Source organism: Eubalaena glacialis, chromosome 18 (assembly GCF_028564815.1).
Source record: "Eubalaena glacialis isolate mEubGla1 chromosome 18, mEubGla1.1.hap2.+ XY, whole genome shotgun sequence".
In the NCBI taxonomy this organism is placed as follows: domain Eukaryota; kingdom Metazoa; phylum Chordata; class Mammalia; order Artiodactyla; family Balaenidae; genus Eubalaena; species Eubalaena glacialis.
This window is the reverse complement of record NC_083733.1, coordinates 13,528,000-13,549,871: the sequence shown is the minus strand read 5'-3', so window position 1 is coordinate 13,549,871 and position 21,872 is coordinate 13,528,000. Positions and strand designations below refer to the sequence as shown.

The window sequence follows — 21,872 nt, the reverse complement described above, 5'->3', positions numbered from 1 at the left end:
GTGTCTGAGAGGCACCCTCGGCTACTTTGCATCTCCCTTGAGATCCAGGTATTCAACCCGGGTCCGGGGCATCGCAGACCCCAAATCCTATTTCCACCATCGCGAGCCCGGCCTTCTGGGAATCGAGATCTCCCATCCCCCTCTCCTCTCTTGCGCGGTAGAATCCCTGAGCCTTGGCGAAACTACAAAGCCCACAAGCCCTAAGGCTCACGCGCTATCTTCTGGGAGTAGTAGTTCTGGATGCCGGACACTCCTAGCGGCCCGGCGCAGACTGGACTCCATATCCCAGCATGCCCAGGGGTGTGAAGGAGGAGGTGGGAGGGGACAGACCAGGAGGATGTGAATGGGGAGGGGGCAGTTGCCCCCCTGCCCCCACCCTTCCCTTCCAGCCGGGCTGGGGTGGGGGGAGGGGCCGGGTTGAGGCGGCGGCGGCGGCGGCGGCGGCGGCGGCGGCGGCGGCTCGGCTGCTCGCTTGGGCAGGGCACGGCCGGCAAGGGCGGGACTGGCCCGCTGCGGGCGGACTGGGGAGCCGCGGAGATAACGGGTCCAGACGCTGGCGGCGGCGGCGGCTTTCTCTGCACGGGCGGAGGCGGCAGCAGGAGCAGCGAGTATGGCCCGCGCGGCGCTCGGCGCTGACTGAGGTGCGCGGGCGGGATGAGGGCGGGCGGGATGTGGGGCGCCCCAGGCCCCTCTCTGCCCCGAACCCCCTCTGCGCGGGCAGCTGGCTTGGCCAGCGGCCCACACCCGCCCGGTCCACCCCGGCAACTTCCCCTGGGTCGGGGCGCTGGGCTCCCCCGTGGGGGCGGGGGTCCGCTTACATTGGCCTCAATCCCCTTTCCCCGCCTTCTGCTTCTGCACCTCCAGCCGCTCCCACGCGTGGCTGTTCCGCTCCTTGGTGGCAGCCCGCAGCCCCAGCCCCAGCCCCAGCCCTGGGAAGCGCTCCGTGCCCCAGTCCCGACTTAAGTCCACTGCCTAGTTCGCGCCGCCAACCCCCGCGCGCGCTCCTGGCCTGTGCACTACTGAGAGACCCCTGCCCCGCTCCTGTTGGCCGAAGGATGTCTCTGCACCATCAGCACCTCACTCCTCTTTCTCCTACCTGGCACTGCCCCCTAGCCACCCACAATGGCCCATTTCTCTCTGATGAGACCTAACAGCTTGACCTCCTTCCCACTTTGGAGAAACTGAGGCTTGGCACAAACCAGGAACTTGGCCAAGTCCATGCCCCATTTCTGTGGGGCTGGTCTGAGCCCATGTCTTGGCATGGAAGAGTCATTTCTTCCCTCCAGTCATTCCTAGGTGACGGGACCAAACTTTCCAGCTCCCTGCTGCAGCTCTGGGCTGAGCTCACTTTAGTCTCCCCTTTGGCTTTCTCCCACTTCTGTTTCCCCCTCCTCCTTGCTGTATTTCACTTCTGGCCTACTCTGCCTGTAGGGTCACCCACCTATTGCTCGTTTAGTCAAGTTAGCCTTTTGATTTTTATTTCTTGCCAACTGCATCCATCTCCCATCCTGCATCTTACTCTACAGTGCTTTATAAAGCACTGCAGAACAGAGTCTAAGGTGGTGTTGGGGGGAAAGGGGAGAGAGAGGGGCTGGTGGTGGAAAGGGAGTGGCAGCCTCTTTCAACCAAAGCTGCTGAGGGGGGATCAGGGCACTCTGGGGTCCCTGGGTGAGTCAATCCTAGCCAGTAACGCACACTCCCATCTTGTCTTTGGGACAGTTGTCTGGAAGCTGGTTGGTCATCCCTTCCTCTTATTGTGCCTGATGGACTCCAGCGTCCCCCTGAGATGGAGGGAACCTCCTACATTGGTGGAGATGGCGGTGTAAGAGGAGTCTGGGAGACCACACCCCTAAGCCTCATCTTGCTTCTGCTGCTAACTTTGGAGGGGCTTGCCGGTTCAGGGAAGGATGCCTGCTAGGTGCCCTGAGCTCTTTGTGGAGGAAGATGCAGTGACTGTAGGTGGTGATCTCAAGTTTAGTCGTGGTGTTCAGGATTTGAAGGAAAGAGGGAGCCAGGGCTCAGAGAGGTGGCACAGACTTGCGTGTATAATTCAGTTTTTTGTTTTCAGTTTTTTGTCTTCCTTCGGCAGATTTGCCTATGGGTCACCCCTTCCTAGCCCAGTCTTCAGTTTCCCAGTGGGAAGTTGGGGGAGGGAGGGAAATCTATGAGCCATCAGGAAGGCAGGCTCTGGGAGTTCCACTGGGGTCCTGAATGAGCAATCTTGATCTGAACCAGATGGTTCTCTGCTTCAGTACCCCTCTCTCATCCCTCCCCCTTGGCTGTGAATAGGACGCCTTTAACCTTGTAACTTGAGAATGGAGGAAGGGAGGCCAGGGGACCAACTGTCTGTGTGCGTGTTTATGTCTGCATCTGCACTCACGTGCGAGCTTGCCAGGGACCTGAGGGAGTGACCCTGCACGGGAATGCGGTGTTGTGATGTGCTGTGGCATGCTCACAGCTCTCTAGGAACTTTCTGAGCCCAAACCCTAGATAGTGCCAATTTCCGAGTTGCTAAGAACCACTAGGTATGGCCTCATGGGCTATTTCCCCATGAGCCAAATCTCTGGACCTGAAACATGCCTCAGGGTGAGGATCACTCTTCTTCAAAAAACTACCTGCAATTACGAGGAGTCCAGAATAGAAGCATGGGGGGACCAGTTTCCCAGAACTGGAGTTCTCTTTTTCCCCGGTCATGGCAAGAGAAGATCTGAGGGGTGGAGTCTGGCGAGAGGGATGGGAAGCTGATTCCGTTGCTTTGTTCTATACCCCATCCTGCCTTGTGTATTTGTGTACTTGATTTTGACCACCATTAAACTATGGAAGTTCTTCAGACGTGTCCTCATTTATGAAATATCACCACCCGGCTTGGTCCTTGGCGCATAGTAGGTGTTCAGTAATTTGAGTTAAAGTGGAGAGTCTTGCAGTTAAAGGGCAGGATTTCTCATACTTGATCAGACATCAGAATCCCCCTGGAGAGCTGTTTAAAGCACAGCTGGCTGGGTCCCACTCCCAGAGTTTTCTGGTTCAGGCAGTCTGGGTGGGGCCTAGGATTTGATTTGAATTCTGCCCAGTTTCTTGGCCATAACACTTGAGAACCACTGGTTTGGGGCCATGACAGTTGCTTGGGTGATTAATCCAGGCAGATTGTAAAGTCTTTTTTTTTTTTTTTAATAAATTTATTTATTTATTTGGCTGCGTGGGGTCTTCGTTGCTGCACGCGGGCTTTCTCTAGTTGCGGTGAGCGGGGGCAACTCTTCGTTGCGGTGCGCGGGCTTCTCATTGTGGTGGCTTCTCGTTGCAGAGCACGGGCTCTAGGCGCGCGGGCTTCAGTAGTTGTGGCTCGCAGGCTCTAGAGAGCAGGCTCAGTAGTTGTGGCACACGGGCTTAGTTCTGTGGCATGTGGGATTTTCCCAGACCAGGGCTCACACCTGTGTCCCCTGCACTGACAGGCGGGTTCTTAACCACTGCGCCACCAGGGAAGTCCCCAGATGTAAAGTCTTAAGAGAGATTTCCTCCTACCGTGCTTCCCCACCCAGGCTTGTTCTGGCAGCTGCCCTGGATTAGCCTTTTCCTTCCATTCTCATGCTGCCCAGTGTTGGCTAGGTTGATGGTAGGGGTGACTTGTGGGGCCTGAGCTCCCAGTCCCCCTAACCACATAGCAGACACTGCCCTATGGCTATTTGAAAGAAGGCCCCACAAAAGCAGGACATTTAGGCCCCAGGGCTTTGGAAAAGAGATGGCTGCGTGGCCATGGAGAAGCAGACGCCAAACTAGGCACTCATCTGCCCTGTCCCTCAGAACGAGCAGGCTGGGGTGCTGGCCATGCTGCACACTGGACAGGATGCCTGGGAATCTCTGAAATTTAGAAAAACAGGAGGAACCCCTTACATTGTGCTTTTACTTTGCCAAGCATTTTCCACCTGTTGTTCTTTAGGAGGTTGATAAGGCAGATGTAGACACAGGCGGGGTTATTGAGAAACAGAGGGATGCACTGTGGGTCACACAGCAGGCCCAGGGCTCCTGATTCCAACCCTCTGATGGAGCATCTACTAAACCAGTCGCTATGAACAGCTGGAATAACGGCTGCTGTTCCCTGAGCGCTTATTCCTCACCAGTCACCGGGCTAGATGCTCTCACATGTCAGCTCGTCAGATCCTCACAGCAGTGTTGTGGAGTCGGCATTATTGTCACTCTTTCATAGAAGAAGCACTGAGCCTTACAGAATTTATGATACTTGCCCAAGCTCAGACAGCTGGTAAGTGGAGGATACGGAAGTCAGACTCAGGCCTTACCGACAGCACACCCTGTGCTCTGTGTCACTCACTGTCTGTCTTGCCCAGAAAACCTGTAATTGTCCTCCGGGTTGTCTGCCCCCAGAGCCTGGTGAATTTTACTGAGCCTGGAACTCAGCCGGGTGTTGTGGAGGAGAGAATGACCAAGTCACTGTCCGCTGGGAGGGGGATAAGACAAGTACACTAGTGTCCACAGTGGAAGGCAGAAGGGGCAGCCAGCGGCTTGTGGGTTTAAAGGAGGCGGAAGTCATCCGCGTAGAGGGTTCAGAAGAGGCCTTTGGGTTGGGCCCTGAAGGGGCAGGTAGAGTTCCAGCAGTGCCTACAGGCTGGAGAGTGTGCAGGCCAACAGGTGCAGAGAGAGGCCATCATGGCACTTTCAGGGAGTTTTCCCTTTTGGTTGGAGCATAGGAGAGGTATTTCAAAAAGCAGTGAGAAGATCCTGTTTGGTTACAAGCAACAGCTTGGCTGATTTTGGCAGGAAAGGACTTCATTGGAGGGCTATGGGAACTCCTAGAATCTGAGGGATGACTCAGGACCCAAGTCCCCTCCAGGGTCTTGGAGTGGGTAAGGCAGGAGCCAAAGGCCAGCCTCTTCAGGGTACCACTGTCGCCAGGATAAATCTGTTCCAGCTGTGCTCTGTAATTTTGTCACCACAGCTTGGGAGTCATATCCCAGAGAGGATATGTCTCTTTGGCCCAGGCTGGGCCATGCTCCTTCCCTGGCCAGGGAAGGGCTGGTGGCATGGTAGGCAGTCCCCCCAGACTGTATCCAAAAGCTGAAGTCCCCAGAAGAAGTGGCAGTGGGCACTGCAAGAGATCAGTCCAGCAAGGTGCTCAACGAGGACTCGAATCGGCAGACAGCAAAGGGAGGGCTTGGTTCTGAAAGGTTTCTGAGCAGGCAGAGGGCAGGCTGGCAGCAAGGTATGGCTGGGTCATAAGGGGACAAGAAAAGAAGGGAGGGAGGAAACGGAAAACTAGATAGGGTCCAGGTGAGACGTAATGAAGGCTGGAACTTGGCAGTAGAAATGGAAAAGAAGGGACTGATTCTAGAGAATTGTGAAAGTAGATATTTTCTGGAACAGACACTTGATTGGCTAGAGTTTGACACTTCATTGCTTGAGTGATGAGGTTCGTTCCTTTAGCTGAAATAGGGCAGTCAGGAGGAGAAAGAGTTTGCAGGAGATGATGTGTCTTTGCTTTGGAGGGCTGCATGCAGGATGCTCACAGCGCACACGGAACCCTGGTGAGCTCGTTACTCCTGACTCCATGCTGCCTGAGGTTTGGGGCCTCAGCCCTGAGGAGGTGGGGCCCCAAAGCTCCAGGGGCCCAGTACATCCTGAAAGCAGCTGGGGCTTTCTTGTGCACGCTCAACATGCCTACATCTCTTCTGTCTCCACACTTCCACCTGGGTGGCCTTCTTCCTCCTCCTTCCCCTTCCCCACTCAGTTCCCATGCCCCAAATTCCCCCACCACGTGTTCCCTATAACTGAGCCCTTACCAACTAAAGGACCTGGCCCAGCTCTCTGGGGACTTAGGTTTTAGATTTTCCTCCCTTTCTGCTCAGAATGGTTGTTAACAAGTCCTCACTAACTATTGGGGCAAACATCTCCAAATGACATTTTGCAAGGAGAGGGTCTGAACTTTGCCTGCTATCTGGGGACAACAGGCTTTTCCTCCAGTTAGGCGGGGCTCACCAGGGACGCCTGTGTGTTTCCCTAAGCAGCCATTCTAGAGCACTTCTTGGTGCTTATTCATAAATCATTATACAGCATGTTGTCAATCACGCTTTCATGTTGCCATTGCAGATCTCTCCTAAGGCCCCAGGGCGTAGCCTGGGCTTTGGGCTACCCCAACTTTCTAGCTGAGAACTGGGGAAGTTTCCTCCTACAGGAACGGGAGGGCGGGGACAGGGTCTTCTCTGGGGTGGGGCAGGAGGGACAGTGCTGAAGAGTACTTATCTCCACAGATTCTCAGAGAGAAGGTCATCTTCCTGGGGTGAAGAGGACTGTTCCCCTCAGAGCTGTTAACATTCAAATATAAGTGATATTTTGTCACCTATGAATGCAGTGCATTCCACCAGGTACAGTAAGGTGAACCAGGGACAAGAGAAATCTAGAGAAAAATGTAACTTTTCTTTATTTTGATGTCAGTGCTAAATTTGTATTTGTGAAATAATAACATTAAAACAAAGCAAACAGTTCTGCTCTCAGTTGTTGAAAAACATCCTCATGTGGCTTCTTCCTTCAAGGGGATGTGACTCTGCAAATGAGGAAGTCCAGAGAGGGAAAGAGGTTGACTGACATCACCCCACTGGCTGCTGACGTGGGAGGGGAGCCGGCAGCACATGCATCTCCTGCCTGGAGGGGCATCGTTCTCTGTCCTGCAGTCCTCTGTTTCTCATCTCTTGCTAGTTTATCACCTTTGCCCATTAGCATCCTTTTTCTTTTTTTCTCCTTCTCTTCCTCTCTAGGATCAGGGAGGGAAACATACCAGAGGGACACAGAAAGCAGCCCTACTTCTGTGCAGTTGAGGCATGAGGCCCGTCCTGCTCCTGAAAGGGGGCTTGAGGGAGGGCAGGAGACCCTGAGGTGTTGGGGCATGACCCAGGGACCCCAGAGAGCAGCCCTCACCCTTTCTCTCCGAATCCTTCCGCTGTAAAGTCCTAGCACAGCGGGCAGGCAACAGCCTCCCAGCTTGAGCAGGTCTGCAGCCTTCTGAGGAAGAAAATCAGCAACAAATGCGAATAACTAATTGGTCTAGAGGGAACCTTTCTGGTGAGGAAGAATCAACAAGTTGTTAGTGTGGCTGAAGGGAATTCAGAGGGGCTGGAGTGGGTAGTGAGAGGGGAAGTTGAGGTGTATTGTAGGAGGAGGCACAAGTGAGGGAACTGAGGGCGGGAGTGGGGATTCCCCCTCCCCACTCATGTCACCTCCCACAGCTCCACCCTGCTCCTTCACTCCCACTCCTCCTTCCTTTTTTTTTTTTATTGAAATGTAATTGACATATAACCTTAGGTCAGTTTCCAGTGTACAACATAATGATTCCATATTTGTATACACTGTGAAATGTCTACAAATGAGTTAACATCTGGCACCATGCATAGTTACCACCTCCTTCCTTCCTGGTGGGGAGGGTCCCTTTGGGTTTGCAAGGGACTCTCCCCTGACCTGTCAGTGGAGTTCCCTCCAACCCTCATTCTCACCCAAGTTCAGTTGAAAACAAAATACCTCTTTTGATACTGATGGTAAACGGGAACCAGAGTCAGGAGGAAACAAAAGTCTCTGTGGCCCGGTGCTGAGTTCTCTGGCCGAGCAAGTGGAACAGACAGCAGCCGGAGGGACTGAGGCTGTGCGGGAAGGCAGGGGAGGGGCGAGAGCCCCTGAGCTCCCAGTTCCTGTCTCTTGGGTTTTCTAGGGAACCATCTGAGTCTGAGGCGGCCACAAGGGAGTTTCCAGGGGTTGGCCTTCTCTCTGTTTTGTCCTGTCCCAGAGGGCTTTGTATTTCCCTGAACCCACACCTGTGTAGCTTCTGGCTGATTCCTGGGGTCTCCAGCATAGCTCAGGAGGAAACCCCAGATACTACAGGTAGAAGGAGATGGGAAAGCCCGAAGGGGGTTTGGAGAGGCATGGGAACCCTGTTCAGGCTCTTCCAGTATCGGGGAGCCAATGTTGGCACTTCCTTAGAGAGGAAGATGCTATGAAATGGGAGCAGGGTAAGCAGTTTATGTCAGGGAGGTCCAACCCAAGGCCACAGTGGCAGCTGATGGATGAAGGGGTTTCCTCAGTGCCTGAAAAGCAATTCACGCTTGACCCTAAAGCAGCAGTGGATAAATGTGAGTTCAGATCTCTCAAGTGGCATTTCCTGTGATTAACACAGAAGATACCTCACCCCTCTTTACACCTGGTTGAGATATTTCACAAGGTGTCTTCTTCCACCCCTGCTGCCCACCCACCATCCCAGCAATTCCTGCCCATCCTGGATCTGTGGACCTACCCTGCCATTCATCCTGTGCAAAACAGGAAGAGGAGCCAGCAGACCCTCTGTTGTCTGCCACTGTGGCCAGGGTGGGGGCCTGGCCTGAATGAGAGCCTCAGGGCAGGGCTATTTGGCTCTTCCAAAGAGGAAGCAGTTTGTTTGGTCAGGGGACCCCGATGATTTTCATAGTCCAGGGCCCAGTCTGGCTGGGTGTATACAGGATTCTCACTGTCTTACTTACCCGCAGGGGGTTTGGTGCTGTGTGACCCAGGGCAAGTCGCTGCCCCTCTCTGGGCCCCAGAGTCCTCATCTGTAAATAAAGAATTTAAAGACCTGTTCAGGGATTTGCTCTCAAATCGTCTGGTAGACCTGACAGAGGAATGCCATATCCTGAGTGAGGAGGTAGTGCTGGGGCCCAGGATGCCACCATGCAGTCCAGACGTCCATGGGAATCGGTTTGACCTTTCTGCTAACCCGCTTGGATGTACTGAACAGCAGCCAGCCTGCTCTGGCATCTCTCTGGAGAACGTGGGCTCCTGCAGCCAAGGGAGCTGTCCCCGTGCCTCCCGTTGTCCTCATCCCCACCTCCCAACCCTCACTCTGCCTCTGTCCTGGGTTCAGGCAGAAAAACGCAACTGGCCTCTCATTGCATTCTTCCCTTCCTATACTGGCCTAAACTGGTTAGGCCTTGGGGTGACTGTTTATAGGCTTCCTGTTTCTTTCTGCTCCCAGTCCCCTCACCTCCTTATGCCCTCACCCTGCTCTAGCCAGATTTTTTCCCCAAAGCCAGCATGGGAGGTTGGATGACAGGCTGATCATGGGAGACGCCAGATCGGCAGCACAGACTCCTGGCGGGTCTGCAAGGAGTTGAGAACACGCCTGGAAGGGGGCTGGGTAGAGTTTCTTAGTAGAGGAGAGAAGGAAGATGGTGAGGCAAAGGCCACACATAACATGATGCAAAGGCCTGAACTGAATGGGCAGGGACCACTGGCCCCGAGGAGACCAGTTTGAGCAGAGCATAACATTTCATTGCTCAAGAAGGAGAAGCAGGATGGAGAGGTGTGGCCAAGAGATGGGCTCCAAGAACCACCCTGGCAGGGGGTAAGGCCTGGGCTTTCTCAGGGCTGGGCTGGTTGCACACGATTGTGCTGGAAGTATGGGAACGGTTGTTAATGACTGTTTGTTCTCCACAGGCTGTGAGGCTGCCAAGGGCCAGTCTGATAAGAGGGAAGAGATAGGCTTCCTGAGTTTTATCCTCCCGACAGCTGCCTTCTCTCAGCCTGCGCCACAGATACTGACAGGCTATTGTGGCCCTGCTCTATCTTCTCTCCTTTCTGATATACACAGCCCCTGGCTTCAGCCCAGCTGGGCTTCCCCTGCCTGGCCTCCAGCTCCCGTTCCCATCTGTGGTTAGATGAAGTCTGTACTGGGGGAGGGTCAGTCCTGGCAAGACTGAGCTGTTCTGAGCCTGACCTGGGAGTGGGACGTACTCCAGGGTGCAGCCAGGGCTCTGAGCTGAGCAGTGACTCCCAGACCTGCCTGGTGCATTTTGGTCTCAGGGTTAACCTGCCACTCAGCCAGCCAGACGTGGGACCATGGGGTCTTAAGGGAGTCCCACCTTTGCCCCAGAGCTTTGGGAGGGCTGGGTGTTTTGCTGGGAGGAGTGGAAATGGGGATCTGATGGAACTTGCATTTGGAAAGATAACTTTGGCCTTTCTCTGGAGAATGAATTGGAGGGGGTGTCCCTTGAGTAGATCTGGGGCTTTAGCAGTTAAGGGGCTACTATTGGTGGAGGGTGACAGTTCCTTGGATAGAGTGATGGTGGCAGATGTGGAAGAAGGTAGAAAGCTGAGAGATTTGGGTAGTAAACAGGTGGACTTTATAAGAGGTTGGCTGCAGGAGGTTGAAGGAAGGAAGGGACATAGATGACTCCCAGGTTTCAGGGTTGGCTGGATGATGTCCCTTTCCAGACACTGGGAATACAGAAGGGAGTCCAGTTTGAGGGGCTTAGAGCATGCGTGAGTTTGATTTGGAGCAGGGTGAGTTTGAGGTACTTTTGGGTGCCTCTAAGGTATGTCATCAAAGGGGCGGCTTCCAGAAATGAGTGGGATAGATGTGTCTGGAGTTCAGGGAAGTGTCTGGCATCATTTGAAAAGCCAGACATGACTCTTAACAGGTTGAGAAACAGGTTTGGAAAGGGTTCCTCCCAAAATCCATTGCCAGACAAGGAATGGAACCTAGGGTCATGACTTCCTGTTGCGTTCTATGTCCAGGGTCATCTTTTCTTTCCCTGACCACTTCAGCTGGTTCAGGGCCCAGCCGGGCAGCACCCTCCCCTCCAGAGTCTTGCTTGTGATGGGGGGACCCTGGCTGTGGGCAGTCCTGACCCCAGGCCACCCAGAAAGTCCATGCACGTCAGTGGCTCTCTCACCATCTGTACATCTGGGCAGTGTCCCCGGCTGGAGAAGGGTGTGGGTCCTGGCCAGGAATGAGTCACTGATGGGAATCCCAGAATCACTTCTGTTCCTGTGGGCCCATGGGCCTCTGAGCTGGGTTGATGTATCAAGGACAAGGTTTTAGGGCCAGGTTCAGGGCAACCCTTCTGCACCAGATGGCAAGCGATACTGTAGTGGCTTTTTAAAATTCCTTTAAATGAAATGGAAAATGGTTGTACATGTGTGCAAGATTGTATCAGTTGGACTTCTTCAATTACAACAGCCAAGAATCCAACTCAAAATGCTTTGATAAAAGGGAATCCGTTGACTCATACCTGAGAGAATGGCTGGCCACATACAGGGAAGATGAGGGACTCAAACAACTCCATCTCACCCCGCCCTTCTCCATGGTGACACCATTCTCAGTTCCCATGTGGTAGAAGGTGCTGTCAGCAGTGCAGGCCTCCGTCTTCTCAGCATCCCATCCCAGGACGGCCACAGGAGTCCTGGGTTCACTTGGAATCAGGGTCCTTGCCCAACCGTGGATCAAGTACTGTGGCTGGCTGCATTTGGTGCTCTGATTGGCCAGGCACAGGGATGGAAATTTGGGGAGAGATGACTCCCCAAAGGAAAATGGGGTTGTCATCCATTCTAAAGACTTCGTGTATTGAGGCAATAGGCAGAGCTAGGTGTGCATGTCAGAATCACCACTGTAGACAAACTTACAAGGATTTATTGCCATGTATTCATTTACCTTGTTAAAAACTGAATGCTAGCATGTAGAATGGGACTTAGAATCATTGAGTCATTCCATTTACAGATCAGGAAGTGGAGGTTGAGAAATATGCTGGATCTCCTCAAACCAGTAGGTAGAAGAACTGAGTCCAGAACCCAGGTCATCTGACTTGCAGGCTGAGGCTCTTTCCAGTAGTAAGTGGTGTCTTTTAGGGAGGAGCCCCCGTGCCCCGGTTGCCCATCCACAAAGTCATTCATCCCCTGGACTGCAAGACAAAGAGTAGACACAGGCAGGTTATGGCAAATGGTCCCTTCCTCGTGGTGGCCCGGGGCCATCTGTCTGAGATGAGGGAGACATTCACTCAGTGTGCGTTCAACCAGGTCCCAGTAAACAGAGGAGGCATTGGCCCAAGTCTGCCCGCTTCTGCCCTGGTGCTGCCTCCATCCCCTCCCCGTCTCCCCTGTCATCTCAGCTTCCTAGATGCTCACGCTCCTCTGTGCTGTTTCCTGCTGGGGCCTAGATAAGGATGTAGCTCTAGGGCTGCTGTGCTTTCTGGATTATGTTGTATTTCCTGCTGGGGAGGGTTGTGCCCCTGTGTCTTCTCCCTTGGAAGAGAATGCCCAGGATGGTGGTGCCAGTTTCAGGTACAGAGAGATGAATAGCACAATTTTGGCCTCAGTTCGCCCGTCACCTCCAATTTGTAAAGGGTACAGATGTTTGACCCAGCTTGGCAGAGCCAAGAATGGCGTGTTGTAGAAAGAGCTCTGAGGGAATTTCCTGGCGGTCCAGTGGTTAGGACTCTGCGCTTTCACTGCCGAGGGCCTGGGTTCAGTCCCTGGTTGGGGAACTAAGATCCTGCAAGCTGGGCGGTGCAGCAAAAAAAAAAAAAAAAAGTGCTCGGGGCTTCGAGCCTCACCTTAGCAGGAGGAGACCTCAAGTTCAGTCTGACACAGGTGTCTTGCCCAGAGTGGGTCACTCCCCTGGGGCCCCTGGTCGGAAAGGGAAGGCTGTCCCCTGAGTGTGACATGTATGTTAATAAGATGCTGGAGGTCCTGGGAGCTTGGGGGTGCTTCTCCCCAGCCCCAAGGTGCTCAGTGAGCAAGGCGGGGCTCTTCTGAGTTTGGGACTGAATTCCTTTTTCATTCTGACCATCTCCTCATGCATCTTTCCTCCTGCCCTTCATATACTTGCTGACAGCCAGTCTTCTCTCCTGAACTGTCTACCAACCCAGACTGACCAGAGCGCTGTGTCTGCCCTGCGTGCTTGGCTCCCGCAGGCTCCCTGGTCCACCTGTTTCTGTCTGGGTTCATGTTCTCAGAGATTGGCCAGCCTGGGTCCGGCCTCCTGTTCCCTCAGGCTTAGCCACAGTGCCTACTCTTGTCCCTGACTCCCTCTTCTCGTTGAGGCTGAAATTCGCTGGTACCTCGGGTACATAGTGTCTTGCAGCTTATAGTCATCGCTTATTTCATCTTGACGGGGACTGTGAGGTAAGGAGGGCAGCAGGCATCATCATGCCCATTTTACAGATGGAGGACCTGAGGCCCAGAGAGGTAAGATTTGCCCAGACATGCAACTGTCGAATAGCAAAGCCAGTCCTGGAATTGAGGTCATCTGGGTTTAGTCCAGAGTTCACTGTAAAATGTTAACTCATAGACACATGTTGAGGTGGGGCTGCCCCAGTCTCACCACCCAAGGGGCTTGAAAGGAGGCCCTGGTCCCCACTTCTTGGTGGCCCCCAGGTCACCCTGTACAGCCCAAGCCCCAAATAAGCACCATCATGTTGGCCATCCCCTTGTAACCCCAGGATACATAATAAAGTTAGCCAAAAGATACCGCTCCCTGGGGACCATCGTGATGGACCCCAGTCGGTGTATTCCTCCCCTCCATGTTCCCCCGAGGTTGACAACAGTAATAGATGTCATGACAAATATTATCTTAGCAGGGAACATATAATGTAGGCCAGGTCCAGGAGGATGAATCGCTCTTTGAGGATGGGACCGGGGAGGGCTCCTTGCTCCCCCACCCTGGCTCCCCTCACCCAGGGGCGAGGGGCAGAGGCAGGGCAAGGGGAAGGCTGCCTTTGCTCTCCTCATAGCAGCTGATATTGCCACTTCCCTGAAGGGAAAGCGGATTACCTGCCTAGCAACCTTGGGGATGTTCTTTCCTCCCAGGGGTCCTGCCTGAGTCAGTCACAGCATATTATCAGCTCCTCAGTGACGAGGAAGACGGCTTACCCAGAGCAAGGGGGGAATGAAAGCAGGTGTGCACTGGCCTCTACAGTTTACCAGCCACCTGCTCTCTGCCTCCTGAAGCTGAATATTAGTGACACAGGGATTAGCGGGGGCACAGGGCAGGGGTGCTTCCTGCGGGATTGGTGCTGGCAGTTGCCCTGTGGCGCCAGGCTGGGCACTAGCTCAGGGCCTCTAACTGCAATTCCCAAGGTTTCTGTGGGAAAGATGACTCCAGAGGACACAGGCTGAGCAAAGGGCCCACCTCTGGGCTTCTCTCCACCTCCACTCCCGAGGGAGAGAGGGGACATTGCTCCCTTTAATCTCCTGGTCCAGGCATGGATGCAAACACCTCCTTTGGGTTTTCATTAGCATAGCTGCCACAGGCTGACCTTTCCGAAAGACGTTACTAAGTACAAAAGGAGAACAAAGGAAAGCTAAAGATAGGGTGTATGAAGAGTAAAAACAGTCTGGCTCACAAAGGACAGGTTACTGGTTTGTTGCCAGGGTTTTCGGGTACTCTCCCCACTGGAGATACCCACCCCTAGGGCCAGCGCACCTCTGTATGCCTTTCTGCCAGAGTCTCTGGTCTCCTAGCGCTGACCTGTCTCCCTGTCTAAGGACCCCTGGGACCCTCCCTGCCATGAGTCCTCTTCAGGGCAGGTGGGCCACCTCCGCTCTACTCAGGGCTGATTTGCTGTGAGGGAATATAGCTCCTTCCCGAGGTCCCCCAGGGAATTGGCACCTACATGACTGTACCTATAACAGTGTCACCTTATTTATTCTAAGTAAGCCTTGTAACAGGGCCCCATCTCTTGACACAGCACTCAGGCCCCAGCTTAGCCCACAAGCTGCCGTAAAGGGTTGGTGGTTCTCCAGCATCTGATCTTGGCAGGAATTATACAAGTCTCACCACCAGCCTCCCTCTTCCCACTGGGCCACAAGAATAGAAACTGATAAGTTGGCCTGGTTGATGGAAGTTTTCGGGTGGGGTTGGGGGGAAAGTGTGTTCTGGTTTAAAAAAAAAAAGCAAAAAGAACACTTTGAACTCATCTAGTCTTGATGAAGGAAGGAGATAAGCGCCTGACCACAAAGCGGAGTTTCCAGCCTGCAGCCCCACTTCTGCATCCTGCCTGGCATGTAGGTGGTGCCCAGGAGCCAGACGGTGCCCACGCCCCAAACGGCTGCCTGCCAGCACGCAAGGTGCTCCCATTTCATAACCAGTGTTCAGATGAAACCGCAAAAAAAATCAAAAGAACCGCCTCCTGATAAGGAAATGTGGGGGCAGGGTGGATAGAGTAAGGGAGGTTGTCTGCCGACAGTTACAGCCCACTGTTGCTACCCTGCTGAGCTTGGAGCCCTTTAGAGAAACTCACCCCAGACAAAGTAGGCCTCCGTGCCTGCAGCCTGGACTGTCACCTTCATGATATTGCCTGGTCCCAGAGGCTCTGGCAGACTTCCCACCTGGGTGGCTTGGCTGGGCCATGCGGATTGAAGAGTTCCAGCCATAGGTTATACCAGCCCGGGGGAAGAGGTTTGCACAGTCCTGGCACTGAGGACACAGAGCCCTGTTCTCACTTGCACCTTCAAGTGTGACGCTGGCCCTAGTGGAGTGAGTGTGCGCCCCTGACTTCCGCCCCGGGTTGGGGGACGGAAGAACCCCAGAACGGGGGCTGCTGTGCTCCCAGAAGCACTGTTTCTGGACCTTTGCATCCCAGGAGCTCTGCCAGCCTTGTCAGGGGCCGGAGCTTGCCCTGTGTATCAGAGCCTTGGGCCAGGTCCATCCCAGTATGCCCCCCAGGAAGGGCTGGTGTCTGCCCCCTGGTTGCTGAGGGCCTGGAGTCCTGCTGGGTAGTGCGCGTACAATGACTACACAGACACCGGTCCTGCAGCCCTCCTTTCCAGCGAAGCATCAGTCACCCTGCTTCCCGGGCCCCTCTCCCACAGGGTCACAGTGCTGGCCAGTTAGGTTAAGACCTCTTCCCCGGCATTCTCTCCCCCACCCCCCCATCCCACAGAGGATGTGGGGATAGATGCTGGAGTTTTAAGTTGAATCCTTCAACTCTGGGCCTGGGCCAAGGCCTGGCTGGAGTTTTGAGCCACAGAGACTGTGGCCTGGAAGATTCTAGAAGCACAGCTTCTCCCTTCCCTAGGTGTGTACTGGCAGGACTTGTACAGACCCTAGCTCAGCCCTTCCCCGTCAGCTTTCTTCAGGTGGCCAACCTTCCGGTGCTTACAGTACAGGGAGGAGGACCCTGTCCAGAGCCCCATGCCACAGTGCAGGCTGGGGAAGGGGCGAGCCAGGGCAGTGGTGGCACACAGAAGCACCAGTCCTGTCCCTTCCCCAGTGGTGAGGGCGAGAGTGATCAGATGCAGGATTTCTTGGGGTTGCTGTCTCAGAGGGCTGGTTGGGAGTTAGAAAGGCAACGCCCTGCCTCTCTCTGCCATGTGTATGAATCTGCTGTTTCAGGAGAACATTTGCCCTTTGCCCCCAGCCCCTGGAGCTTCCTTCTCAGTCTGCATGCCCTTGCCTGGGAGTATTCCAGGAAGCTGTCTGGGTGTATGGACCAGGTTTTCACAGGCTCGTCCCCTGCCACGTGGGTGTATGGGTTGGGGAGAAGGGGGTTGAAGGTTACCTGGAGAAACCATTTACTCCTTTCTTTTCATGCAGTTCTGGCGGGGGCAATGGAATGCAATGAGACTCTCTTTTAAACCTTCTATCTATCAAACCTACACTAGTCCTCCCACCCCAGGGTAGAGGGTGTGTGCGTTTGGGGGAGCCAGCGTTGAGGAGGATTGGAGTAACCCATGTTTCTGAGCAAGGAGGACTCCCATTGATAAGCATGAGTTGGACGGGAAGCATGATCCTTCTCCCCAAGGGGTCTGTAAGTTGAGGATTGACTCACCTCTTCCTTCTTGAAGCCCTCGGCTCTGCCCTCCACCCGTGTTCTAGCTGGTGGGTATTGCTCTGGTTGTGCCCCTCTGAAGGCCTCTGGGATATGCTGTCACCAGGTCCCTCCTCTTTAGAGGGAGAGGCTGACAGCTGGGACCTGGGTTGCTGGTCTCTGGGGTCAGCTGCCCTTGACATACCCTTGGAAGGGCAGCTCTCCTAGGGGGAGCCTGGACGGCAAAACCAAGGAGCCCTGGGTGGCGGGCAGACTAGAGGGGCTGGTGGGGCGTCCTCAAAACAGAGGACTCCCATTGCTCTGCTCCTCGACAGAGCAGGAGCTGCGAGGCTGGAGAGAGAAGAGCTTTGCTAAGGGGTCAGTGATGCGGCTGTACAAGGAGGGAGAGGCCTGGGGCTCTTCCCATGCTGTCTGCCACTCCCCGGTGTGATAAATATTTGCTGAATAAAAATATTTGCTTTTCTCTTGAGATTCAAAACATCCCCTAGGCATCCTGACAAGGTGCAGAAGGAAAAGGAGGGCCCGGCAGCTTTTCTGTGGCTCTTCATTACATGTCTGGTGTGACTGAGATCTGAATCTTAAACAGTGAAGAATAGCCAAGCCTCCCACGCTTTGAACCTTATCTTTAGAGGAAATCAGAGCAGACTGTAAGCACCATGGTCCCCTGACCCTTGGTGTGGGTGGGGTAGTCAAGTTTAATTGCCCTTGGAAGGGAGAGTTGGGCAATAAGGTCTAGACCTCAGCTTCTCCAGACTCCTCTCTGACTTGCCCTAGGCCGCCATTTAATTCATCCTGCTCCCTGCTTCCTCCAAAAGTCCTCAAAGAAACTTAGATTACTTTTCCAATCTCCTACCTTCAGGGTCTTTCGCCTGTCTCCTGCCTCTCTCTCTTTCTTTCTTTTTTTTTTTTTGGGGGGGGGAGGGCGGAATCTTAAGCCCTGGACTGCCAGGGAGGTCCATCTCCTGCTTCTCAATGTCAGAGGCTTTCAGCCCTGTAGAGGAACCCCCTTATAAACATTGTCTCTTCTAGAATCTTTTTTTTTTTCAGGACCAAGAACAGGTTTATTCAGATCCATGGTCAGTTACAAGTTTGGTCTGATTACTAGTCACAGGGCCCAAATGCCACTATTCTGAGTTTTCATCAAAATACAAAACCCAATACTTACAGTTTGGAAACTTAAAAAAAGACACCAAAGACTAAGGCTTTTAAAAATCTCGGTTGAAAAGTTCTCCCGGGTGCGTCGTCTGTAGAATGAAACACGTGTGAGGTGCTGTGTGTCTCTTCTAGAATCTTGCTGCCAGCTTGTGTCTAGAGAGCCACAGAGGTGGCCAAGTATGGGATGGACCTCAGTGAGCTGTTTAGAAGCAGCTCAGGGCAGGCCTCTGTTCTGTGTAGTGTGATGAAGCCAGGGAACAGGTGACAGGCTCCGTGACCCACAAGCTCTGCCACAGGATGGACACAGCATTGTTCGCTGTGCAGCCTGAGGGTGGGGGTCATTGGGGCAGAGCTGGCTCGGAGACCTCAGGTCTACGCTGCCCACTCCACCTCCCTGGAAGCTGCCACTGTAGGGGGTCGATGGGGTGGGCGGGCAGTACCTGTGGTTAGGCAGGGAAGGAAGCTCTGGAGCAAGACCCTGGCAGTGCTGACCTGGGGAAGCCGGGGCTGAAGTGGGGCTGAGGGTGCTGAGGAACCTGTGGTGCCTATCCAGGGTCACGGGCTTGCAGCCCAGAGAGCTGGCCAGGCTGGGTCTGGGACTAACCAAACCGTGGCCCTCCACCCGCCCACCCCAGGAGCACAGGCACTGAGGCTGGGAGCTTTCTGGCTCTTGTCCTTCCAGAAACCCTCCAAAATAGATGGTACTCCCATTTTACAGATCAGGTCATGGATCAGAGGGGCTAAATGGTTAATAGCTGACAAGCGGCAAAACCAGAATGTGAAGCCAAGTTTTTCTAGGTGCCTTCTTCATTTTGGGAGGCTTGACTGGAAAGGGACTTTGAGCTGCGGTGGATGGTTGTGAGATCTGACAAGTCCTAGCTAGGGAGGACTTAGCCAGCAGCCTGCGGTGCTTAGGGGAGCCACCAGAGAGAGTACTGTCCCTAGCAGCCCTGGTGTGTCTCTGCTGCCAGAAGCTTAAGAGCAGTCCACTTCAACTGTTCCCACCGTCCCGGCAGCTTCTCCAGCTTTTACACACTCACCCTTCTCATTGCCTCCGATTTGTGAAATCTGGTTTGTACCTGAGGCCTCGTGTTTCTTGGTGGTCCACGAGAAGTTAGAGAAAGCTTTCACTTCTAGAATGTCAAAGCTGAAAGAGTGGGGGCTGATTATAATGATCACTTCCATCTGCATATTTATACAATGATTTATAGAAGTGGCTTCAAAACATTTTTTCATTACCATTTATTTCTTCTGCTTCTTATTTTTTATTATTTTTTACTTTTTAAAATTTATATGTATTTTTTATTTTGGCCATGCCGTGCGGCTTGAGGGATCTCAGTTCCCCAACCAGGGATTGAGACCGGGCCACGGCAGTGAAAGCTCCGAATCCTAACCAGTGGACCACCAGGGAACTCCCCTCTTCTGCTTCTTATAACCCTGGGGTTATGTAGAGAGGTGATATTCAGTTGGACAAAATTTTTTTTAATTTTTATTTTATATTGGAGTGTAGTTGATTTACAGTGCTGTGTTAGTTTCAGGTATAGAGCAAAGTGATTCAGTTATACATATACATGTATCTATTCTTTTTCAGATTCTTGTCCCATATTATTACATAGTATTTAGTATTGAGTAGCGTTCCCTGTGCTATACAGTAGGTCCTTGTTGATTACCTATTTTTTTTTTATTTTTTATAAATTTATTTATTTTTATTTTTGGCTGTGTTGGGTTTTCGTTGTTGCACGAGGGCTTTCTCTAGTTGTGGCGAGCGGGGGCTACCCTTTGTTGCGGTGCACGGGCTCCTCATTGCGGTGGCTTCTCTTCTTGCGGCACGCGGGCTCAGCTGCTGTGGCTCACGGGCTCTAGAGCACAGGCTCAGCAGTTGTGGTGCACGGGCTTAGTTGCTCCGCGGCATGTGGGATCTTCCTGGACCAGGGCTCGAACGCGTGTCCCCTGCGTTGGCAGGCGGACTCCCCACCACTGCACCACCAGGGAAGCCCCGATTATCTATTTTATATATAGTAGTGTGTATATGTTAAACCCAACCTCCTAAATTATCCCTCCCCCCCATGGACAAATATTTTTTGATGCCTACTATATGAAGGCCAATGCTAGATAGTGAATTAAATAACATGGTGTCTGTACACTTAGAGCTTAAGTGAAGGAGATAAACATGTCTGTGTCTTTTTAGGTTTCGTGTAGGATCTTAATAAATATGGGCCAGATTTGGCCTGTGGTCCAAATTAACTCATAACCCCTGGAGGGTAGGACACGGTGAGAGATGAGGCTTAGGAGGGTGGCCTGGTTTGGGGATCTCTGGATGCTATGTGAAAGAGCCTGACCTTGGCCCCATGATTGAGAGAGCTGCATCTCCATCTCATATGCTTTTGAACGCAGGAAGGTGATGAGTTAAGTTTGAAATGCCACATGGCTAAAGAGGCAGTTGAGAATACAATCTAGAATCTAGGGTAGAAGGGCAGGCTCTTGATTTGGAGGGGGATGGGGCACCGTAGAGAGGCAAGGGAGAAAAAGGGCTGAGGGCCGAACCTTCAGAATCCATTAGCAGCTGAAAGAAACAAGCAAGGAAGGGTCTGAGTCAAGAAAGCTGATTGTGATGGCTTGGAAGTCAAAGTGGTGGTCAGCAGGAACGAGCAGGAGATAATCAGAGAGGAAGAGGCTGGAGGTGGGATAGCCTTCCTCTGATGGTTCAAGAACCTTGGCCTGGAAAGAAAAAGTGGCTAGCTGCCTGGTGATAGCCTGGACTCGAATATGGCTCCTGAGTTCACTGCTGTTCTGATGTAATTGAAACTAAAGGCTGGGCCTGCTGCAGGTGGGCTGGGGACTTGAAGAGAGTCAGATGGACCTTTCATCAGGAGTGTCCATGTGGCCAGTATGCATGTTTCCCCGGCCAGGTGAAACACTGGGAAATGCTCAAGTGGTGTGGAAGAGGGGCTGAAGGCAGGGCTGGCCTTCCTCAGTGAAGGCCTGGTCAGACCACATCTGAAAGATGCTATTTGCATGTCTGCCCGCCCCTGTCCCCATCCCATGGTGGACTGGAATGAAGATGGGGTGGGGATGGGAGAGCAGTTTTAATTGGAACTTTTGATCAGCTTACCCCAGGCTGTCTCAGTCGGCTTCCCTCAGTGTATTGGCTGGAGTTCTGTGAATCTCGTTGGAGCTGGTTTGATATACCTTCTCAGGAGACTGGTATTGGCAGGGATTCCCAGTTCCTTGGTATAAATAGTTTAATCCAACTCATCCGGTGAAGATGGCACTGTAAATTTATACTCTAAACACATAGCAGTAATACATAAAGAGAAAAAATGCTGAAAACATAGTCATGTACTCCCCCTCCCTCCCCACACAAAATGATAAACATCCCTGTGATGAGAAATGGAGCAAGAACACACACGGGAGAGCAGGGCAGAAGCTGCAGGCCTGCTGGTCTCTGAGACTGGATGCAGGCAGAAGTGGCTAGAAATCTGGGGTAACAGAGCTATGGAGTGCTCAATACAAAGCATGGAATTAGAGCTGGTACACTGCTGGAACCCAGGGGCTGGGAAAACAGTTGCTGTCACCCATTCCCTGGGGCTATGGCTTACCATGAAGATGCTTACCTAGGGGGACAGACCATCAGAGCCTGGACCTAAGCTGAGCTGGTACTATAAGATATGATTCTAGACCAGGAGACCCAAAGGACCTGGGGAGGCAAAGGTGAAAACCCCCAGATTGGGGAGGGATGAGCTTATATATTCAGAAACATGTGAGGAAAACTAATATGAAAAAAGAAAAAGTTACCCCAGAAGAAATGAAAATAACAGAGTAATCAGAAAATGTCTTTAATAGAAATAGGTTAAGGATCCTCAAAGAGATTAGGGAAACAGGATATTCATTAAAGAAAAGAAAGGGAAGTTGTAAAAGAAACGAGAATATGTGATTATGAAAATTTTAAATTAAAAATTCTAGCAGCGAAAGATAGTGTAATTAGAATTTGAAACAATGGATAGCTGTAGCCTGGACACATAGAACTCATGAATTGGAAGCTAATGCTGAGGAATTAATCTAGAATGCAGCACAGACATGGAGGACATGTTACAGGCTTTAGCACAAGTCTAGTAGGAATTCCAGATATGAGTCAAGGAAATGGCA

The 21,872-nt window shown here is 52.8% G+C and overlaps 1 protein-coding gene across 9 annotated transcripts in view; it reads left to right on the top strand.

Annotated features, from left to right (window-relative positions):
• The first annotated feature begins 482 nt into the window (after positions 1-482).
• The window catches only part of ST3GAL2 (ST3 beta-galactoside alpha-2,3-sialyltransferase 2), a 64,748-nt gene continuing 43,358 nt past the window's right edge, over positions 483-21,872 (top strand). For all 9 annotated transcript variants that reach the window (XR_009698026.1, XR_009698032.1, XR_009698031.1 and 6 more), the window contains exon 1: positions 483-641. The gene's annotated coding sequence lies outside the window, so the exon portion shown is untranslated. The remainder of the gene's footprint in view (positions 642-21,872) is intronic.